Source organism: Dendropsophus ebraccatus, chromosome 12 (genome assembly GCF_027789765.1).
Source record: "Dendropsophus ebraccatus isolate aDenEbr1 chromosome 12, aDenEbr1.pat, whole genome shotgun sequence".
NCBI lineage: Eukaryota > Metazoa > Chordata > Amphibia > Anura > Hylidae > Dendropsophus > Dendropsophus ebraccatus.
Genome location: NC_091465.1, coordinates 56780950 through 56805913, shown reverse-complemented (window position 1 = coordinate 56805913; position 24964 = coordinate 56780950). Strand labels below are relative to the sequence as shown.

At 44.7% G+C, this 24964-nt stretch overlaps 1 protein-coding gene across 4 annotated transcripts in view; it reads left to right on the top strand.

Moving 5' to 3' along the window:
• The window catches only part of LOC138769652 (NXPE family member 4-like), an 89663-nt gene that overhangs the window by 9961 nt on the left and 54738 nt on the right, over nt 1-24964 (top strand). The window contains exon 1 of one of the 4 annotated variants that reach the window (XM_069948259.1): nt 14211-14259. The exons of 2 other annotated variants lie outside the window; for them this stretch is intronic. The gene's annotated coding sequence lies outside the window, so the exon portion shown is untranslated. Of the gene's footprint in view, nt 1-14210; nt 14260-15426; nt 15467-24964 lie in introns of those variants that run through there. One more of the 4 variants, XM_069948258.1, reaches the window with a different exon arrangement.

Below are 24964 nucleotides of genomic sequence, written 5' to 3'. Positions count from 1 at the left end.
TAGGGGAAAACGTATGGACATGGGTAAGTAACTGGTTGAGTGATAGAAAACAGAGGGTGGTCATTAATAGGACATATTCAGATTGGGTTTTAGTTAATAGTGGGGTACCACAGGGGTCAGTGTTGAGTCCACTTCTTTTTAATATTTTTATTAATTATCTTGTAAAGGGGCTACAGAGTAGAATATCCATTTTTGCAGATGATGCTAAACTGGGTAAAGTAATAACCACAGAGGAGGATAATATCATATTACAGAGTGATTTGGAGAAGCTGGAGGCTTGGGCGGTGAAATGGAAAATTAAGTTTAACCCCTTAACGACACAGGGCGTATATTTACGCCCTGTGGTCGCCTCGGGGACTTCAGAGGGGGGCCGTGCGGGACCCTGCTCTGACCCACCGCCGTCCCGGGTGCGGCATGTAGCCCAGGACTGCGGCTATTAGCAAGCTCGGTCCGATCGCCGTGCCCGCTAATCAGCATTTTAAATGCAGCTGTCAGAAGTTGACAGCTGCATTTAAAATGCGGGCTGTCCACGTCCCTGGTGTCTAGTGGGGTGGATTGCCCCCCGGGACGTTGTCCCGGAGGAGCGATCCACACATCCGTTACCTCCAAATGTGTCTGCGCCGTAATGGAGCTGATCCCGGCTCGGCACTCGATTGCTTCCAGCTGCAGCAGCCGGAAAGCAATCGAGTGCCTATCTCATTGATCTATGCTGTTTTTCCCATGTTATAAATAAAACTAAATAAATAAATAAACATGTTTGGTATCGCCGCGTGCGTAATCGCCCAAACTAATAATTAATCACATTCCTGATCTCACACGGTAAACGGCGTAAGCGCCAAAAAATCTTAAAGTGCCAAATTGAGCATTTTTGGTCGCATCAAATCCAGAAAAATTATAATAAAAAAGCAATCAAAAAGTCGCATATGCGCAATCAAGGTATCGATAGAAAGAACACATCATGACGCAAAAAATGACACCTCACTCAGCCCCATAGACCAAAGGATAAAAGCGTTATAAGCCTAGGAATAGAGCGATTTTAAGGAACATATATTTGTTATCAATGGTTTTAATTTTTTACAAGCCATCAGATAAAATTTAAGTTATCTAGAAAAAACTTTGCAGTGTGTTAGTGTGAGATCGACTGCCACTGACTTGACGAGGTTATAGCATATAGCTCCTTAGGTGAGGTGAGTGAAATAGCATCTAGTGTTTATCCTATCACCCCTTCATGGATCTGTAAAGAAAACATAACAAATGTGAATAAAATATATCATGTCAATGTGTCTAATTCAGATTGCTGATCTCGTAATCTCTGTTTAAGCCACTAGGCTTATGGCTGTGTCTATTATGCCTTTCTCAGTATATTTGTGTATGACCTCCTGTATCTTAGTCTGAATAGTGGCAAGTGGATTGCATGGCTCAAGTAAATAGGTGTTAGTGTCAGACAGTTGTCGAGACACCTCCAGGCCAGGTTCAGACTATGTAACTGTGCGGCTGTAATTGTGCGGCGGTATTTTTGGTGGTTCATGCGTACGCTGGAAAGTATAGGATATACGGCTGCACAGTGCACACTATGTATGAATCTACGGCCCGATCGTAAACGGACCCGTAAAAAATGAACAAGACCATTGTTTGCGGCTGGACATGCGGCCGTGGATTGACAGGCGGTCCGTACGGAGTACTTCAAAAATAGCGGGCAATGATGCCGAATGCCGATGCCTCTAATAGTTAATATATTAAATTAATAAAACACATTTTCTTTGTAATAAAGTCCCTTTCGTTGTTCAATAATTTAATTCTAACGAATCCATCATTTTGCAATTAAATATACTGTTAAAATAAATAGATATATAAATAAATGTATATTTATATATATATTTATTTTTTGACAGTATATTTAATTGCACAATGATGGATTTGTTTAAATTAAATTATTGAACAACGAAACTGAATTTATTTCATCGAAAATGTGTTTTATTAATTAAATATTAATTAGTACAGGAAGCTCCATAAGCCGTTAATTCATATTGCCGGCAAAAGAGCATTCTGTACTAATCATCACTTTACTTTAATGAAAACATCAAATGTTTCTTCTAATTATGTTATCACAATAGCATTATTAGAAGAAACATTTAGAATTATATGTGCGCTCAGCTGATTGGCTGATCGGCTGAGCGCACATATAATGAGCCGGTCCGCAGTACAGTGACTTCATTGTGCTGCGGACCAGCGAAGAGACAACATCGGGATGAGTATAGAGCTCTCCCCACCCCCTCCCCAGCACTGCACCCCTCCCAGCAAGGAAGGGGGGGTCAGTTAACCCCTTTTTTGCTGGGATGGGTGCAGTCTGACATCAGTCTGGCCCCCAAGGGGTTAAGGGGATGCAATACATCCTCCCTTAACCCCTTGGGGTCCAGAATGTAAGCAGAGATCTGTAAAGATGCTGCATACTGTAAGGTGCACAACACCGCTCACAATGATGGGTGTTGTGCTCCTGTTTGTGTGTTTTTTGTGTGTTTCTCCCTTTTTGTTTTTCAGATATCGGTATCCTGGGGATTACGTCGGATTCCGTGGACTACGTCAATGACCAGCGTTTTTTTTTTTTTAATAAAATGGTCAATGAGGGGTGTGGGGGTGTTTTTATTTGAATAAAAAAATTTTTTAACTTGTGTCTTGTCTTTATTTCTTTACTTTATAGACTTAGTAGTGGAAGCCGTCTAATAGACGGAATCCATTACTAAGTTGGGGCCTAGTGTTAGCCGGTATAAAATGGCTAACACTAACCCCCTATTATTACCCCAGTACCCAATGCCACCAGGGGTACTGGGAAGAGCCGGATGCCAGTGGTCCCGGAGCGTCAAAATTGGTGCTCCTGGACCGGGCGGCAGCAGGCTGGTAAGATTTAGGCTGGGGAGGGCCTAAACCAATGGCTCTTCCCACCCTGGTGTTACCAGGCTGCTGTCGTTTGGTTTTTAACCCGGCTGGTTATAAAAATAGGGGGGACCCTATGCGTTTTTTTTTAATTATTTATTTATTTAAAAAAAAACCGCATAGGGTCCCCCCTATTTTTATAACCAGCCGGGTTAAAAACCAAACGACAGCAGCCTGGTAGGGTGGGAAGAGCCATTGGTTTAGGCCCTCCCCAGCCTAAATCTTACCAGCCTGCTGCCGCCCGGTCCAGGAGTGCCAATTTTGACGCTCCGGGACCACTGGCACCCGGCTCTTCCCAGTACCCCTGGTGGCATTGGGTACTGGGGTAATAATAGGGGGTTAGTGTTAGCCATTTTATACCGGCTAACACTAGGCCCCAACTTAGTAATGGATTCCGTCTATTAGACGGCTTCCACTACTAAGTCTATAAAGTAAAGAAATAAAGACAAGACACAAGTTAAAAAAAATTTTTATTCAAATAAAAACACCCCCACACCCCTCATTGACCATTTTATAAAAAAAAAAAAAACGCTGGTCATCGACGTAGTCCACGGAATCCGACGTAATCCCCAGGATACCGATATCTGAAAAACAAAAAGGGAGAAACACACAAAAAACACACAAACAGGAGCACAACACCCATCATTGTGAGCGGTGTTGTGCACCTTACAGTATGCAGCATCTTTACAGATCGCTGCTTACATTCTGGACCCCAAGGGGTTAAGGGAGGATGTATTGCATCCCCCTTAACCCCTTGGGGGCCAGACTGATGTCAGACTGCACCCATCCCAGCAAGGAAGGGGTTAACTGACCCCCCCTTCCTTGCTGGGAGGGGTGCAGTGCTGGGGAGGGGGTGGGGAGAGCTCTATACTCACCCTGATGTTGTCTCTTCGCTGGTCCGCAGCACAATGAAGTCACTGTACTGCGGACCGGCTCTTTATATGTGCGCTCAGCCGATCAGCCAATCAGCTGAGCGCACATATAATTCTAAATGTTTCTTCTAATAATGCTATTGTGATAACATAATTAGAAGAAACATTTGATGTTTTCATTAAAGTAAAGTGATGATTAGTACAGAATGCTCTATTGCCGGCAATATGAATTAACGGCTTATGGAGCTTCCTGTACTAATTAATATTTAATTAATAAAACACATTTTCGATGAAATAAATTCAGTTTCGTTGTTCAATAATTTAATTCTAACGAATCCATCATTGTGCAATTAAATATACTGTTAAAAAATAAATATATATATAGATATACATTTATTTATATATCTTTATTTTAACAGTATATTTAATTGCAAAATGATGGATTCGTTTAAATTTAATTATTGAACAACGAAAGGCACTTTATTACAACGAAAATGTGTTTTATTATTTTAATAGATTAACCATGAGAGACATCGGCATTAGTGCAGAGGATCGCAAACCCCGGTAATAGCAATTCATGTAAACTGTGTTCACTGCTTTCCCAGATGCATCCAGAGGTGTTTGCATCACTTTCTTAAGATTTTATTTGTTATTTTTAGTTGAACCAGATTTCCAAGTAAATGACCGTATGTTTTGAGCCGCATGTCTATTTTTTCCCACGGCCGGAGTTTCATCTGCACATTTACAGCCGCATAAAAAATACAGCCGCACAGTTACATAGTGTGAACCTAGCCCCCGTATGTACATATCTACATCCATGACAACTATTGATCCACCTATGTCGGCTGGTTTAATATTACACTTTTTATCATCAAGCAGAGACTTAACAGCCACAAAGTCCTCTTTAGAAAAATTTCCTTGTAGATCATACAATCCCCTTTCATAGTCTCTCCGGAATCGATCTGCCTCAGCCTGGACCAAATGCACAAAAGTCTCAATGGCATAATCCGTTTTGGGAGGATTGTATGTACTACGGTTTCTAAGTCCCAGGTCTTTAAGGAACAACATCTCGCTAGATACATTGGTAGAAGTCACAGTGGGAATGTCTATCCATTTTTGAAAAATGGGTTTTGAGTCTCACGTTTCTGAAAAACTGTGATAGATCAATGTCCATTTGAAAGGAGTCAAAACGTTCAATTGGACTGAAAGACAAACCCTTTTCTAGCACATGTATCTGTGCCGGTGTAAGATTCATGGAGGAAATAGGATTCCTACCTGGGACCGGGTCGTGATACCTGATGTTCCTTGGGTGTTTGTGGCCCCCTCTGTGTGTCTTTCTGTTGGTTGGGGTTCGTGGCCTCTCCAGAAAAAAGGATGTTGGACTTGGGGGATACGTCGATCGCTGCTTGAGCTGGATGAACGGGAACCTCCTCCGCATCTCCTGGAAAAGCCTCCATCACGAAAAGCTGGATCTCGCCATCTGTACACTCGCTGGTTATTGTAGTCCCCTCAATATCTTGAAGGTATTTGTTCCTTTTCTTTGTTTCCAAATCCTTGCGATGAGCAGCTAGGTGTGTATCAACAGTCTCTTTGAGCTGTCTATATTCCTCTGAATTCAGGGAATCACATAACTGGTTCTCGGTGGTATTATTTGTTCACGCAATGTAACCACTTCTTTTTGTAATAGTCAAAATTATAATATCTTTAGCACATTTGTTAATGATTTTCTCAAAATCTGCGCAGTAAGCAGTATCTTCTGTGAAGAATGTTGGTCTAAGGTTCACTCTCAACCAACAAGGGATTTTGTCAGCTCGCACGTATTCAGCAAGAGTTGCTGCGTGCAGATCGTATCCCATAAGAGTCTCATTCATATGTGCGTTTTTTAAATTCACTGGGTGGAATCCGCAGGAATTCGGTAGGGGTTGTAATTTGTTCCAAAACCCTTGTAGTCTCCTCGTCGTTAAACGTCAGCATTGTACTCGTGGAGGTAGACATGTAGATCTTTACCGGGTGGTCGAATAAAAATTTATAGCAATTTCCATCTGTGGTGCGGTGCACGTTGTAGTAATGTATGTTACATATGTTCCTCAAGTCAGTACGATTAAAACTATATGCAAATTGCATAACTTTTATTTTATTGTTAACAAATATATGTTCCTTAAAATCGCTCTATTCCCATGCTTATAGCGCTTTTATCCTTTGGTCTATAGGGCTGTCTGGGGTGTAATTTTTTGCGCCATGATCTTTACTTTCTTTTGGTACCTTGATTGTGCATATGCGACTTTTTTAAAGCTTTTTATTACATTTTTTCTTGATTTGATGCGACCAAAAATGCGCAACTTTGCACTTTGGGATTTTTTGGCACTTACGCCGTTTAGCGTACGAGATCAGGAATGTGATAAATTAATATTTTGGGCGATTATGCACGCGGCCAAACAAGTTTATTTATTTTTCTATTTTTATTTATAAAATGGGAAAAGGGAGGTGATTTAAACTTTTATTTGGGGAGGGGATTATTTATTAATAATATAACTTTTTTTTTTTACACATATACTAGAAGTCCCACTGGAGGACTTCTAGTATATGCACACTGATCTCTCATAGAGATCTATGCAGTATAGTTATACTGCATAGATCGATGAGATCAGTGTTCTATTGCTTTTAGCTGCTGCAGCCAAAAGCAATAGAACGCCAAGTCGGGATCAGCACCATTACGGCGCAGACCTCAGCCGGCACCAGACAACGCCACGGGGGGCGATCTCCCCACCAGACCACCAGGTGTGGGCTGCAATAAGTCTTCAGGCTGAAGGCTTAATTAGCAGGCATGGCGATCGGACCAAGTACAAGTTTTGATTGCTAATTTAATGCTATGCAATGTTATAGCGTTGCATAGAAAGTATTAGCAATCTTTCATCTGAATCTTTCATCTGAAACTCGACAGTCTATTCTTGTTCTTAGAAATGAAGGCTATTCCATGCGAGAAATTGCTAAGAAATTGAAGATTTCCTACAACGGTGTGTACTACTCCCTTCAGGGACAGCACAAACAGGCTCTAACCAGAGTAGAAAAAGAAGCGGGAGGCCGCGTTGCACAACTAAGCAAGAAGATAAGCACATTAGAGTCTCTAGTTTGAGAAACAGACGCCTCACAGGTCCCCAACTGGCATCTTCATTAAATAGTACCCGCAAAACACCAGTGTCAACATCTACAGTGAAGAGGTGGCTGCGGGATTTTGGGCTTCAGGGCAGAGTGGCAAAGAAAAAGCCATATCTGAGACTGGCCAATAAAAGAAAAAGATTAAGATGGGCTAAAGAACACAGACATTGGACAGAGGAAGACTGGAAAAAAGTGTTGTGGACGGATGAATCCAAGTTTGAGGTGTTTGGATCACAACGTGAACGTTTGTGAGACGCAGAACAAATGAAAAGATGCTGGAAGAATGCCTGACGCCATCTGTTAAGCATGGTGGAGGTAATGTGATGGTCTGGGGTTGCTTTGGTGCTGGTAAGGTGGGAGATTTGTACAGGGTAAAAGGGATTCTGAATAAGGAAGGCTATCACTCAATTTTGCAACGCCATGCCATACCCAGTGGACAGCGCTTGATTGGAGCCAATTTCATCCTACAACAGGACAATGACCCTAAACACACCTCCAAATTGTGCAAGAACTATTTACAGCAGAAGCAGGCAGCTGGTATTGTATCGGTAATGGAGTGGCCAGCGCAGTCACCAGATCTGAACCCCATTGAGCTGGTGTGGGAGCAGCGCAACCGTATGGTACGTGATTGTACGCAACAATGGCCGTGATTATTATGTAACTTACAGTACATACTGTGAACATAGCCTTAAGATGCCTTAAGCCTTAAGATATTCCCTCATGAAAAGCTACACCTATGATGAATATCTATGCCTAAAAGAAATTATTACAAATTTACTACCAAAAGTAGAAAAATATGAAAATCTTTCTTAACCCCTTTACGTCAGTAAGGGTATGTTCACATCTTGTTTTTGGCCGCACGTCGGGCTACACGTCAGGAATCAGTGAAAAAAGGATGCTGACGTGCACTGCTTTTGTGCAGGACTCAAAAGCGTGGTCGACCACACTTTTGAGTCCTGCAGAAAAGCAGTGTACAGCCGGCAAATGAGCAGAACGTAGCCACATAATGACTCCATCCTGCTCATTTAAGTCAATGTGGCCGCCGGCCGCATACCGGGCTGCACGCCAGCATCCTTTTTTCACTGATTCCTGACGTGTAGCTTCCAGCATTAACCCCTCTCATTAACCCCTAAATGCCGCGATCTATAGCGATCGCAGATTTTAAGGTACTCAGTGACAGGACAAGCTCCGGGGGCCCTGATCACTTGTACTGACGGGCGGCGGTAAGTCACTTACGTCCGTCCTGTCGGATTGGCCATCCATGCATAGAGTCTGCTCTCAGACCCCCCCCCCAATAAAAGTTTAAAATACCCCCTTGCCCATTATAAACTAAAAATATTAGAAAAAATAAATAAATATACATATATATAGTAGCGTGCGGAATTGTCCGATCTAATTAAATATAACATTATTGTTCCTGCACGGTGAACGGCGTAAACGTAAAAAAAAAACCCACCAAGATTGCTGATTTTTTAATTATTTATCAGAAAAAAATTAATGAAAAAAAAAAAAGCGATCAAAATTTTTCTGTTACACCAATATGATATTAATAAAAATTTGAGATAATGGCGCAAAAAATGACACCTCAACCAACCCTGTAGGTGGAAAAATAAAAGCGAGGAGGAACATTTTATTAACCCCTTGCCTCCGCAGCCTGTTTTGGCCTTAAAGAGGCATTCCTCCAAAATCTTTTTTACATTCTTTACATTGCCCACCCATAGCTTTCCATCTTTCTAATATCAATGTATTATGGATTCTGCACAGTTTTGCTGTTATCTAGGTGCATTCACCCCCACCGAACGCACAGAATCATCAAATCTCAGTCCACTCCGACATGCTCCCTGCTCCTGGCCCCCACCCTCTGAGTCGGGATCACGTGTCCTCCCTCTCTTTAATGGACTGGGTTAGCGCTTCTAACCCAGTACACTAAAGTGAAGGAGGACACTTCCACTGATCACTGTCTCTCTCCCCCCCTTCATGCTCACCCGTGGCCAACCTGCCCCCCAACCCCACCCTCCCCCGGCAATCACCCACGGTCGCAGCCCCATCCCAGCTTCCCATACTGTACAGCTCCATCACGGTGACCCCCCCAATCACCCGTAGCCGCAGCTTCATGCCCCCCCTCCTGGTAATCACCCACGGCCGCAGCTCCATGCCCTCCCCGACAATCAATCACCTGCAGCTCCATGCCCCCCCCGGCAATCAACCGCAGCCCAACCCCCCTCCCCTGGCAAACACTCGCTCTTGCAGTTCCATCGCGCTCCCCCCCCTACTCACCCGCGGCACCCCCCCTGCATTCACCAACGGCACCCCCGCACTGTAACACCCCCGCACTGCACTGTACTGTTGCACTGTGTCCCCAACAACCCCCCACTGCGAGCACCCACGGCACCGCCGCAGTGTAAAAAGCGGCCCCTAGCACTCGACCAGCAACACCCCCCCCCCCCCCACGCAGTACAGTGTGGCTCACCGATCCCCCCCCACACAACACTGCTATTTCACTAACTCAACTCTGCTATGTCACTAAGAGTTGAGTTAGGGTGCGTGCACACTACGGAATGGCAGCTGACTGATGCGGGCGCACGTGTCTCCGCCCGGGTCATAGACTCCATTCTATGCACGGGCGTATTCCTTCATCCGTCCAACGAATTCATCTCTCATACCTCAACTTTGCTGTATCATGTGGATATCAGCCCTGCTACATCATGGACCAATCAGGCAGAAGCAATGCATGATGGAAAATGTAGTTTCCTATGTTTGATATAGGCCATGTTTTAGAAAAACTTGTAACTCAGGAACGGTAGCAGCTAGAAAGACGGGAAACAGCTCAAAATACTCAGGGGGACAGGGGGACTTGAGTAAAACCAGCTTTGGGGGCATTTACATTTTTTAGCTCTTGGGGGGAATACCCCTTTAATGTCCAGGGCCTATTTTTCCAAATCTGACCTGTCCCTCTTTATGTAGTAATAACTCTGCGGTGCTTTTAACTATCACAATTATTCTGCCATAGTTTTTTTGTGAAATATTTGCACACAAATTTGAAACAACTACAACATCTACAACATGTCTACTTCAGGGCAGTTTCTAGGCCATTTTGGCAACAGGGCGACTCTGAAATATAGCGCACCCCCCCCCCCCCCTCCCCCGGTATCTCTTGTATATTATTGTGTGATCCTCTGTGAGGCTGTATATACTGTTGTGTGACCCTCTGTGAGGCGGTATATACTATTGTGTGACCCTCTGAGAGGCTGTATATACTGTTGTGTGACCCTCTGTGAGGCGGTATATACTGTTGTGTGACCCTCTGTGAGGCAGTATATCTTGTGTATTACTGTGTGACCCTCTGGGAGGTGGTATATCTTGTTTATTACTGTGTGACCCTCTATGAGGTGGTATATATTACTGTGTGACCCTCTGTGAGGTGGTATATATTACTGTGTGACCCTCTGTGAGGTGGTATATCTTGTGTATTACTGTGTGACCCTCTGGGAGGTGGTATATCTTGTGTATTACTGTGTGACCCTCTGGGAGGTGGTATATCTTGTGTATTACTGTGTGACCCTCTGGCAGGTGGTATATCTTGTGTATTACCGTGTGACCCTCTATGAGGTGGTATATCTTGTGTATTACTGTGTGACCCTCTATGAGGTGGTATATCTTGTGTATTACTGTGTGACCCTCTGGGAGGTGGTATATCTTGTGTATTACTGTGTGACCCTCTATGAGGTGGTATATATTACTGTGTGACCCTCTGGGAGGTGGTATATCTTGTGTATTACTGTGTGACCCTCTGGGAGGTGGTATATCTTGTGTATTACTGTGTGACCCTCTATGAGGTGGTATATCTTGTGTATTACTGTGTGACCCTCTGGGAGGTGGTATATCTTGTATATTACTGTGTGACCCTCTATGAGGTGGTATATATTACTGTGTGACCCTCTGTGAGGTGGTATATCTTGTGTATTACTGTGTGACCCTCTGGGAGGTGGTATATCTTGTGTATTACTGTGTGACCCTCTATGAGGTGGTATATATTACTGTGTGACCCTCTGTGAGGCGGTATATCTTGTGTATTACTGTGTGACCCTCTGTGAGGCAGTATATATTGTGTATTACTGTGTGACCCTCTATGAGGTGGTATATATTACTGTGTGACCCTCTGTGAGGTGGTATCAGGGCCGTTTCTGCCATGAGGCGGAATGAGTATTCCGCCTCAGGCGGCAGATTCTGCGCCCCTGCAGGGGGCGGCAGACAGCAGCCCTGCGCCTGCAGCCGCTCACCTGTCCTGCCGCAGCCGTCCGGTCCCGCCGCCAACGCTTACCGCTGTCCCGCGCCGTCAGTCAGCAGCTGTCATCGCCCTCCAGCGAGTCGTGAGTGCCCGTGGTCAGCGGGGGCCGCGATGCCCCCGCTGACCCCAGGCACTCACGACTCTCTGGAGGGCGATGACAGCTGCTGACTGACAGCACTGGAGCGCGGAAAGGAACAGCGGTGGGACGGGACGGCTGCGGCAGGACAGGTGAGCGGCTGCAGTGTCGGGAGACAGCGGTGAGCGGGACGGGACGGCTGCTGCAGGACAGGTGAGTGGCTGCAGGGGGGGTGCGGGGCGTTCAGGCGCGGGTGATTCGGTTACGGCGGGGGGGGGGGGGGGGGGGTGCGGGGGGTGCAGGCGCGGGTGATTCGGTTACGGCGGCGGCGACGGCGGCGGGGGGGTTGTCAGGGGGCGGCCGCCTGAGGTTTGCCTCAGGCGGCAGAAACCCCAGAATCGGCCCTGGGTGGTATATCTTGTGTATTACTGTGTGACCCTCTGTGAGGCAGTATATCTTGTGTATTACTGTGTGACCCTCTATGAGGTGGTATATATTACTGTGTGACCCTCTATGAGGTGGTATATCTTGTGTATTACTATGTGACCCTCTATGAGGTGGTATATCTTGTGTATTACTGTGTGACCCTCTATGGGGCGGTATATCTTGTGTATTACAGTGCGACCCTCTGTGAGGCGATATATCTTGTGTATTCCTGTGTGACCCTCCGGGAGGTGGTATATCTTGTGTATTACTGTGTGACCCTCTGTGGGGCGGTATATATAACTGTGTGACCCTCTATGAGGCGGTATATCTTGTTTATTACTGTGTGACCCTCTGTGAGGCGGTATATCTTGTGTATTACTGTGTGACCCTCCGGGAGGTGCTATATCTTGTGTATTACTGTGTGACCCTCTATGAGGTGGTACATCTTGTGTATTACTGTTTGACCCTCTGTGGGGCGGTATATATTACTGTGCGACCCTCTGTGAGGCGGTATATCTTGTGTATTACTGTGTGACCCTCTACGAGGTGGTATATATTACTGTGTGACCCTCTGGGAGGTGGTATATCTTGTATATTACTGTGTGACCCTCTATGAGGTGCTATATATTACTGTGTGACCCTCTATGAGGTGGTATATCTTGTGTATTACTGTGTGACCCTCTGTGAGGCAGTATATCTTGTGTATTACTGTGTGACCCTCTATGAGGTGGTATATCTTGTGTATTACTGTGTGACCCTCTGTGGGGCGATATATATTACTGTGTGACCCTCTGTGGGGCGGTATATATTACTGTGTGACCCTCTGTGGGGCGGTATATATTACTGTGTGACCCTCTGTGAGGCGGTATATATTACTGTATGACCCTCTGGGAGGCAGTATATATTATTGTGAGACCCTTTGGGAGGCAGTATATACTATTGTGTGATCCTCTGGGAGGCAGTATATAGAGCATAGCAGCACACTATACATAACATAGGATATCACACATACATAGCACACTATACATACCATAGGATATCACACATACATAGAGCATAGCAGCACACTATGCATACCATAGGATATCATACATACATAGAACATAGCAGCACACTATACACACCATAGGATATCGTACATACATAGAGCGTAGCAGCACACTATACATACCATAGGATATCATACATAGAGCATAGAAGCACACTATACATAACATAGGATATTGTACATACACAGCACACTATACATAACATAGGATATCACATATACACAGCACACTATACATAACAGGATATCACACACACACAGCACACTATACATAAGATAGGATATCACACATACACAGCACACTATACATAACAGGATATCACACATACACAGCACACTATACATAACATAGATCATCACACATACACAGCACACTATACATACCATAGAATATCACACATACACAGCACACTATACATAACATAGATCATCACACATACACAGCACACTATACATAACAGGATATCACACATACACAGCACACTATACATACCATAGATCATCACACATACCTTTGCACATTGGACTCTTTACACACAAATATAGTGGAGTTTTTGTAGCAGGGTGCAGTCTAGGAAGGGTTAAATCACCAGGCAGAGGTCCTATGCCACTAACCCTCTCGACCCCCTCCTCCCGACTGAAGCTGCAGAGCCTTGTGAGCTAAGGGGAAAGGAAGTTAGAAGGAAGATAGATAAAGTAGAGACTGTGGGGTATGAAGCTGCCCATCACCCTGCTCCCCCTCACCAATCACATACACCCCAACACTGTACTGCTGATCCCCCACAGTGACCCCCCCCCCCCTCCTTCCAGACAGCAGCAGCAGCACTTACAGGAAGCTTCTCTTCATCTGTGTCCAGGTCGGGTCGGGGGAGAAGACGCCATCACACAGGAGCTGCTGCCTGTGCTGGATGCTCTGTAGAGCCGTGGGGGAATGTGGAGGAGTCCTTGCTGCCTCCTCTATCCTCTTCCCTTTAGTCACAGGCCACAAAGGAGCCCCCAGGAGCCAGGTACTGTGTGTGGGGGCGCTCTGAAGTCCGAGCCTGCTTCCCTGTACACAATGTAACTGCTGCCGTGTGTGGTGAGGGAGGGCGCCCCCTAGCTGTCAGCGCCCCGTGCAGTGGCCCGGCCTGCACGGTGCTAGAAACGGCCCTGGTCTACTTAATGGTGACGTCATTTGGTGTACGTCGTTTTACTGTTTAAGATGTTAGAGGGCTTCGAATTTTTTTTTTAGGGACCAACTCTGAAGTGGATTTGTGGGGCCTGTATGCTCAGGCCTGTATCTGCCATGAGGCGAGGTGAAGTGTTCGCCTCAGGCGGCAGATAACACAGCCCTTGAGGGGGGCGGCATCAGCGTCCTGTGTCCTTATCATTACAACTAGTTACGGCTCAGTGCCCAGCCGTGTTTCCTGTCAGTTGCCTCATGAGAAGCGCTGAGGAGGCACTGGAAGCCTCGTATTCACAGGTATTCACATCACATAAGACATAGATATAGTGTCTCCTGCTGTTAACCCTTTCAATAATGCAGAGTTATTATACTCTGCATCACTTACACACTGTAGAAAAGAAAAAGTAAACAGCAGCGGGGACGCTATGTTATGTCTTCTCTGCACTGCCGACCTCCGAGCTGACCTCAGCATAGTGCAAGAGCAGGAGAAGAGGCATAAAGGTCATGTTCTGCTCTGCTGTTAACTCTTTCTGTATTGCAGAATGGAAGTGATGCACAGTAATACTCTACATTCTGCAGTACTGAAAGAGTTAACAGAGCAGCCCGTTTTATGGCTCTTCTCCGGCTCCTGAGGTCAGAGGTCAGCAGTTGTAGATTGTTGTTTGTTTTGAAGCTCCCAGGGGGCCCATAGTGGCTCAAACAGTTAAAAAATCTGGTCAGCGCACAGAGCACACTGTTATCTATAGTGCTGTCCCATACACACTGCGATGCTGCACTGTGCCTGTCCTGGATCTTCTCTCCCTGACTATTGCTCTGAGGGAGGGGGGGGGGGGGGGGGCGCTTTGTCAGTTTTCGCCTCAGGTGGCAGAAAAGCTAGAATCGGCCCTGTGTATGCTAAATACCCCCATAAATCCATCCACTGTAAAAACTGCACTACTCAAAGTATTCAAAGTAACATTTCATAAGCGTATTAACCCTTTAGGTGTTTCGCAGATATTTAACCTCTTAGGACAGAGCCCAAAATGGCCTTCAGGACCGGACCAAATTTTAGAAATATGACCTATGCTTTTATCTATCCTGCTAATTCTGAGATTGTTTTCTCGTGACATGTTGTACTTTATATTTCTGGTAAATTGGAGTCGATATTTACAGGCTATCTTTATACAAAACCCCAAAATAACGTGAAAAATTGCATTTTTCTAACTTTGAAATTTTGTGCTAGTAAGAAAAATAGTTATGCAACATAATTTAGATATTAAATAGCATTAGCAATATGTCTACTTTATGTTGGCAGCATTTATTTAACTTGCCTTCAATTTTTTAAGACAATAGAAAGCTTCAAAGTTTAGCAGCATTTTTCCAAATTTTAACAAGAATTTCAAGATCTGATTTTTCAAGGGACCAGTTCACGTTTGAAGTGTATTTGAGGGGACTGTTTGTTATGAAGCCCCACAAAGCACCCCATTTCAGAAACTGCACATCCAGAAAGTGTTTTATCCTTTAGGTGAGTCACAGAAATGAAAGCTAAGTGTGTAAGAAAATTGAAAATTTTAATTTTCTGTGCAGAAATTTTATTGTAATCCAATATCTTTCATAATTATAAACCATTAAGTTACCTAAATTAGGACTACTTATTACCAATGTCCAAATGCATCAGACAATACATACAACCTACAACGCAAAAATTTATGCTAGACAGTACCTTCAAAATCAATACTTTATTGTTACACACATAGAAAATATATATTTAAAAAACATATTAAAAGCAGGGAGATACGAAAATTACTACAATAAATGCATCAGATGGCTCACAAGGCAGATAGGATAATGTATGTCCCATATACACACATAAGTGGATGATAAGTCACTTAATCCCAGGGGGGCAGAGGTATATAAATCGTTTTAAGTAAAATACTCCAGTATTTCGTGCTAAGTATTTTACGATTTATATACCTCTGCCCCATCCACTTATGTGTGTATATGGGACATACATTATCCTATCTGCCTTGTGAGCCATCTGATGCATTTACTGTAGTATTTTTCGTATCTCCCTGCTTTTAATATGTTTTTTAAGTATATATTTTCTATGTGTGTAACAATAAAGTATTGATTTTTGAAGGTACTGTCTAGCATAAATTTTTACGTTGTAGGTTGTATATAATTATAAACCTATTACCATACAAATGCACTCCAATATTTATTGCCCCGTTTCTGCAGTTTATAGAAATACCCCATATGTGGCCCTATTGCGCTATTTGATGCAACCACATATCTCAGATACAAAGGAGCGCCTAGTGAATTTCAACACCTCCATTATATTTGGTCATTTTCAACTGTACCACTTCAGGTTGGCAGAGGCTCTGGGGTGCCAAAACATAAAAACACCCCTAAAGGGACACCATCTAGAAAACTACACCCCTCGAGGAATGTAACAAGGGGTGCGGTGAGCATATGGACCCCACAGGTGCTTCACAGATTTTCAGAACAATGTGCCATGAAAATGAAAAAAAAAATTTCACTAAGACGTTGTTCTAGCCTTCAATTTTTCATTTTTACAAGGGGATAAAAGAGAAGAAAACACAAAACGTGTAGCGCAGTTTCTCCTAAGTACAGAAATACCCCACATGTGGACATAAAGTGGCAAGCGGGCGCAGTACTAGCCTCCAAACGGAAGGAGCGCCAATTGGCATTTGAAAGCTGGATTTGACTGGAATGGATTTCAAGGGCCATGTCGCATTTACAAAGCCCTCGTGCTGCCAAAACAGTAGAAACCCTCCACAAGTGACCCCATTCTGGAAACTACACCCCTCAAGGAATCAAACAACTGGTGCAGTGAGGATATGGTCCCCACTGGTGATGGGCACAAATCTGGAACAATGTTAATTTTTTCTCTTTTATGGCACAAATGTGCCAAGGGGTCCATATGCTCACTGCACCCCTTGTTAGATTCCTTGAGGGGTGTAGTTTCCAGAATTGGGTCATTTGTGGGGGGTTTCCACTGTTTTGGCAGCACGAGGGCTTTTTAAATGCGACATGGCATTCATCATCCATTCTAGCTAGGCATGGTCCGAACCTACCGAGGTTCGGGTTCGTACGAACCTGAACTCTCGGCAATGATTCCCGCTGTCTTCCACCTCCGTGGAGAGGGTGGATACAGCCGGAGAACCGCCTGTAAACCTGGGATACAGCCTAAGGCTATGGCTGTACCCCAGGTTTCCAGGCTGTCCTCACGTCACATTCACGGCAGGTTTGGACCATCCCTAATTCTAGCCAAAACCAGCCTCCAAAATCTAAATGGCGCTCCTTCCCTTCGAAGGCTTGTCCTGCACCCACATGGCGCTTTATGTCCACATGTCGGGAATTTACGGACTCGGGGGAAATTGCTCTACACATTTTGTGTTTTTTTATTTTAACCCCTTGTCAAAATGAACAATTCAAGGCTAGACCAACATTATAGTGTAAAAAAAATTATATTTAATTTTCACGGATGTGCCAGTCACCAGGGGGGTCCATATGCTAATTACACCCCTTGTTACATTCCTTGAGGGGTGTAGTCTCCATGATGTGGTCACTTGTGGGGGGTTTCAACTGTCTTGGAAACACAGAGGCCTTTTAAATAAAACATGGCCCTTGAAAATCCATTCCAGCCAAATCCAGCCTCCAAAAGTCAAATGGCGCTCCTTCCCTTTGGAGGCTCGTCTTGCGGCCGCATGGCGCCTTATGTCCACATGTGGGGCATTTCCATACTCGGGGGAAATTGTTCAGGACAGGTGTCACACTGGAAAATGGTCTCCTTCCTTATCCCCCTGTTACGGCACACTCTGCACTTCTTCTTGGATCTCCCATTTTCCAGTGTGGGAACATCACCTGGAAAATGTTGTCCTGGTGCAATACGGGGTCCTTAATATCCAGAAGCGCTGCGTCAGCTCCATGGCTGTTAAATATTAGGGCTATAATTACTGCTTCTGATTTTTTTGAATTGTGCCACAAGCTACAGTATCTCGGGCAGCGAGGGACCGGAAGAGGGGGTTGCTGGTATAAAAGTTATCCCCATATGGGTGGTAAGCTTTATCCAGCAGTTGGAAGATCAGTTCCCAAACGATATTCCCGCTAAGGGTGGTATTAGACGGGCCGAGCAGGGCCCGATAATACCTGTAAACAAGCAGCAATATGCTAGATCGCCGCTCGTTTACTGGGCCTATTACACGGCCCGATAATCTTTAAACAAGGGCTGCAAGGACATCATTACCGATGTCCTTGCAGCCCTTGCATAACTATATACATTACCCATCCACATTCCAGGGCTGCTGCTGCGGTCTTCTTCTCCCTGGGTCCCGCGCGCTGTAACGTCAGAGTGGCCTGTGAGTGATGTTACAGCACGCGGGACCCGGGGAGAAGAAGACGGCAGCAGCAGCCCTGGAACGTGGATGGGTAATGTATATCGTCAGTCACCGGCCGCACACCGCTATTACACGTAGCGGTGCGCGGTCGGCGTCTGACAAAAATAGGTCAGAACCTGTATCAACGATCAGCCGATGATCGTTGTATTTATTACATGATAATGATTATAGTTCTGTGTAATAGTACCCTAACTCCTGGGATGGGGCGTATCTCGGGGCTGGATTTGGGTGTCCCTTCCTTCATACACTCTAAGGGTACGCGCACACTGCGGAATGGCGACAGGTAACCACTCGTGTCATAGACTCCATTCTATGCACGGGCGAATTCTGCCCTCCGTCCAAAGAACGTGTTCCTTTCTTTGGACAGAAGATGGAATCCACTCGTGCATAGAATGGAGTCTATGACACAGGCGGAGGCGCTCGCGCCCACATCATTTCGCCAGCTGCAGAATTATCCAGCCAGCTGCAGGGTTATCCGTCGCCATTCCGCAGTGTGCACATACCCTAAATCTGTAAGTGTACACTTAGGTACTCTTAGAGTTTCTAGAATTTCACGCCATACCGTGATCTCTTATTGGGATGACATGTCTGGGGGACAGCCTAAGGCGTCCTCCTTGGATGCCTAGGTGGATATTCATCATCACTGGATGATGATGAGGATGAATGGAGGAAAGAAGGATCCCCCCCATTCATCCGTACTGGCTGTTTCGGTGTCGGAGGCAATTATAGTGCATGCCTCCGCTGCCGAAAACATCCTGTGGGCCATTTTTATACGGGGATTAGTATATGGGGTAAGTAAATGTGTAATGTAGTGTAGTGTAAAACTTTATTTCATGTAGTGTAGTGTAGTAGTAGTGCTTTTTACGTTTTTTATTTAACAGTAAGAAAAAAAAACCTACGCTAACAAAGGAATTGCTGATAAATGCCGCACTTATCAGCAGACAGTGGCGGTGGGATATAGGGGGGGAAGCCCCCACGCCAAAAAGGAAGGCTTGTTGATCAGCGGCGCACTTTCATGCGATACTGATCAGCACTCAGCGGCGGTAGGGTGCGTTAAAAAAAAAAAAAGAAAAAAAAAAAAAGAAACACTGCCTACAACCCTATTGCTACTGATAAGTGTATTATATACACTTATCAGCCACTAGGGGGCAGTAGAAGACAAAGTCGAAGATAGATGACGAAGCTCCGGAAAAAGCCGTAGATAGATGATAGGGAAGAGGAGGACGCGGGATCAGATGAGTATGGGCCGATACCTGCTCGGAACACCTCAGCTACCTAGCTGAGGTGTTCAGAGCAGGTATTTACAAATTTTTGCGCATATATCGCTGTGACTGGCCGGCCGATCACGGCGATCGGGACCGTGGCACAGTGGCCACCATTACTTATAACAGTAATGGCGGTTGGTGCTGTCTTGGACAGCACCAACCGGAATTGCATTCCGGGTCATCTGGACACCGATGACCCGGAAAGCTGAAGATCGCTGTTATTGGCTGATCTGAACTGATCAGCCAATAGCAGCGTTCATCGGCACGGGGGGGGGGGGGTTTAACCACCCCCCGTGCCGACAAGGAGAGATGGCCTGCTATGTAGTATAGCAGGCTATCTCGCCCGATCGGGACCAGGCCGGCCGCGGCGCGCATGGGTCCTTAAGTGACAGGGATCCATGTGGTACCGGTGTGGCATGGGTCCTTAAGAGGTTAAGTTGGAAATTTTTACATTTTACATTTTTTGGCAGATATTCCATTTTAATCCATTTTTCCTCTAACGCAGCAAATAGTAACTGAGAAATGGAACTCAATATTTATTCCCCGTATTCCAATGTTTCTAGAAATCCTGCATATGTGGCCGCAGTGCGTCGCCTGACTCAACCTTAGACCTGACAGAGACCTGGTGAATTTTGGGGCCTTTTTATATTATTTCAGTTTTTTTATAGCCATCATACCATGTCACAGATTTTCATTTTTTCGTCAATAGAGTTATGTGAGGGCCTTTTTTGCGGCATAAGCTGATGTTTTTAGTGGTACACCTTTTGGGTACATTTGACGTTTTGATAGCTTTTTTGTATATTTTTTAGGGGGCATGATTAAAAAAATTGTCATTTTGGTTAGTTTTTTATTTTTATTTTTAATTTTAATTATTTATTTATGTATTTATTTGTGTGTGTGTGTGTGTGTGTGTGTGTTTACTTTTACAGGTTACACACTGACAGCTTACTCAAACAATCAGGTCCCTGCCTTACTGACCATGGTAACCCAGACACACCAGGCAGCGTCTGGGTTACTATGGTAACCCCCAGAGTCGCGCGATTGGGGGGGGGGTGTCACGGGGAAGGAGAGGGAGCCGGATCCGGGGGGAGCACGGGAAGGACAGGCCGTGAGGCAGAGTCAGATGGAAGGGGGCGGAATAGGAAAGGGGGGTCTGGGGGGGGGGGGGGGGGGTGACAGCAGTGGCAGCGGGAAGAGGCAATGGACAATGAGGCAGAATGGCACTGTTTTTTATGACGTTCCTGGACGTCATTTTGGGGGAAGGGGTTAGTTTGACATGGACACCCATGCATCAATGGGCTCTGTCTTGAAGGGGTTAAATACTGTGACACATAGCTGTGACCACATATACTATATACCTTTACCAGATATATAGTATAAAGCGATATTGGGAATTTACAGAGCTCTCTCTCTGTTAAAAGACTATTTGGACATTAGCATTTCAAAGTCCCTGAGTCCAGGAAGAAGCCAATTTAACCAGTTGGTCAACATTCTCCATTCCTCCACTGCATATGAGTATTCCAAGGGTGGAGTCCATAGAATGGGTTGGGACAAAGCCTAGAGGATATAAACTATGTAATACTGTGGCTTGTGCTCTCTTTTCTGTGGCCCTAGATAGACAAGAACTCAGGAACAGGTATATGTGAGCCTTGTGTGTGTGTGTGTGTGTGTATAGCAATATAAATATAATAGCATCACAGTAGACTGTATATGTGTACATATAGATATTCTAGGTATAAGTGTGTTTTGATATATATATGCTCGGGCGTAGCGAGGGGGGGGGGACAAGGGGTCAGTTCCCCCGGGCACAAAGCTGGAGGCGGGCGCCAGCCTCCTTCATACACAGTGCCCTTCTAGTGACAGGACTGGGTGAATGGAGTCTGCACACACAGCGTCCCTGTCACCTTAAAAGCTGCCGACAGAGAGGCGCTGTAAGTGCAGGAAGTCGTGGTGTAAGGAGCCTCCAGCTCCCTGGACATCAGCTCTGCGCTTCAGTGTGAGGAGGCAGTGGGGACACCTGAAGATTCTTATGACCTCCTGTGTCCTGTGAGCCTGCAGCTCCAGCCTGCCTGTATAGAATATTCTCTGCCACTATCTGTATTCATGCCTGTCATGCTGCTCATACAAGCAGGAGAGAGAGGAGAGAAGTGGCCCCCACCCCCTCACTAGGAGTTCAGGGTTTTTCCTGGGACCTTCTGATGTCGGAGCAGCAGGGGAAAGGGCGGGCGAAGCTGCTGTTCTAGCTACCATGAAGGAGGAGGTATGCATCTTTCCTACATTGAAAGTGAATGTTCTTGTGTCTGTTCATCTGTCTGCATTTATGTCATGATTCTGTATATGTGCATATGTGTATGTGTCTGTATATATGTCTGTTATGTGTTTGTATATGTTCATATGTGTCTGTATATGTGCATGTGTGTATCTGTCATGTGTCTGTATATGTGCATATGTGTGTATGTATCTGTAGATGTGTCTGTATATGTGCATGTGTGTATCTGTCATGTGTCTGGATATGTGCACAAGTGTGTATGTCTGTATATGTGTATCTGTCATGTGTCTGTATATGTGCATATATATGTGTATGTCTGTATATGTGTATCGGTTATGTGTCTGTATACGTGCATATGTGTCTGTATATGTGCATATATATATACATATATATATATATGTGTGTATCTGTCATGTGTCTGTATATGTGCATATGTGTCTGTATATGTGTATCTGTCATTTGTCTTATTACAAGAATCAGATCTGCGCATGATACTGAGCAGGTGTTTTATAGCGGCTTTAAGTCCAGTGTGGCGAGAAGTTTCTGTTTGAGGTGTGCGGGAGGAGGGGGGGGGGGGGGCGCCAAAGGGAATATCTGCCCCGGGTGCAGGAAAAGCTAGCTACGCCTCTGTATATGCTGGTTATGCATGAGTTTTTATAAGTACATGTATACAAGGCCCCTCTGTAATGCCCCCAATTAGTATTATGTTCCGGAGAAGTCCGGCCAAAAGTATTTTTATTATGTTATTACTTATGGAAAGTTAGACAAATTTGTAATGTACATTTATTATGGGAAATGCACATACACTGCTATTTCCCTTAATTTAGTAGATCATGGAGTGTTAGCATTCTGTCCCAAACCGTGACAACACAAATCACTTGTAATGCCTATGGAGTGTCCAGCAGGGGGTGCATTATATATAGCAGTCAATGAGTACCATTGACTTCTATGTATAGTGCGCCCCCTGCTTGACACTCTATGGATTCAATTGATGGGTATGTAAAAATGTTATGTACAATACGTTTTTGATTGAATACATTTATGGAATACTTTAGGGAGCAAGTGTCCTTGCTCCCCAAAGTATCCCATAAATGTATTCAGTGAATACATTTGGAGGGCACCGACCTCCCTGCTCGGTGCTGGACACAGTAGTACACAGTACTACTCCTCCCATCATCTGCTCATAGTATGGACAGATGATGGGAGTAGTAGCAAGGCCATCACTAAACAGTCCGCCCACCCCCCTCCCCGCTGCCATATATGCACTGTACTACTCCTCCCATCATCTGTTCATAGTATAAGCAGATAATGGGGGAGTAGTACCTGCACTGTCCGCATCACATCGCCACCGCAGGCCGCGACGCTCCTCGCACAAGGGCTGCTTCATGCCCCCTCGTCCGCTCCCCCTCCTCCTCCTCCCAGCTTTAAACTTGTAACTATTCCGCTGCTGACTCACCGCCCAGCCGCCGCTCTCTGCTCACAAACCGACGCTTCCTGGTGTACCCGGCCAACATGCAGTGTGAGCAGAGAGCGGCAGCCGGGCAGTGATACAGCGGCGGGATAGTTACAAGTTTGAAGCTGAGGAGCAACGTGGTCGGCGGTGGCAATGTGATGGGGATAGCGCAGGTACTTCTCCCCCATTATCTGCTCATACTATGAGTTGCTCCTTGGCGGGTTGGGGGACTGTTCAGTGATGGCTCTGGTACTACTCCTCCCATCATCTGCTCATACTATGAGCAGATGATGGGAGGAGAAGTACTGTGTATATGTGTCCAGCACCGAGCAGGGAGGGAGGTGGGAGGTAATTAGATGCATAGGCACCTCTCTCCCTTCCTGCTCGGTGCCCTCCAAATGTATTCATTGACTACATTTATGGAATACTTTGGGGAGCAAGGACACTTGCCCTCCAAAGTATTCCATAAATGTATTCAATCAAAAATGTACTGTACATAACATTTTTACATACACATCAATTGAATCCATAGTGTCCAGCAGGGGGCACACTATATATAGAAGTCAATGGTACTGATTGACTTCTATATATAGTGTGCCCCCTGCTGGACACTTCATAAGAACTGCAAGTGATTAGTAAATAACTGCCATTATTTCAATATAACAGCCATTGTTCTAAAATAACAGCAAATATTTGCAATTAAATGGCAGCCATCCACTCAATTTCAACATTGTGTGAACAGATCCTTTCTGTGTTTTTAATCCACTCCTGTTTTTGGTTGCAATACTGACTGAAAAATGCTGACTGAAATATACATATACTGACTGAAATATAAGTAGTGTGAACGCAGCCTTACAATGACAGGCTAAATTCTTGCATAAAATATGCTGCGAAACCAGAAAAAAATTATATGCGCAGTGAAATTGAAAAAAAAAGCTATTTATTTTCTTTGGGGGGGATTCGTTTTTACGCCGTGTGTCCTATGGAAAAACTGACATGTTATATATGTTCCTCAAGTCAGTACGATCACAATAATATGTAATATGCATAACTTTTATTTTATTTGATGGCTTGTAAAAAATTCACCCTTTTACCCTTTAGTCTATGGGGCTGATTGAGGTGTCATTTTTTGCGCCATGATGTGTTCTTTCTATCGATACCTTGAATGCGCATATGCGAGTTTTTGATCGCTTTTTATTACATTTTTTCTGGATTTGATGCAACCAAAAATGCACAATTTTGCACTTTGGGACTTTTTTGCGCTTACGCCGTTTACCGTGTGAGATCAGGAATGTGATTAATTAATAGTTCAGGCGATTACGCACGCGGCGATAGCAAACATGTTTATTTATTTATTTATTTTTATTTATAACATGGGAAAAGGGGGGTTGATTCAAACTTTCTTTAGGGGAGGGGGCTTTTTATTAACTGCAACACTTTTTTTGTTTTTTTTTTATACATATACTAGAAGCCCCCCTGGGGGACTTCTAGTATAAGTACACTGATCTCTCATTGATCTAAGCTGTATATATATATATATATATATATATATATCAAATATAGGGAGCAATCGGCACTACAGATCCCAGAAAATCACCACGAAATTGGCTGCAAT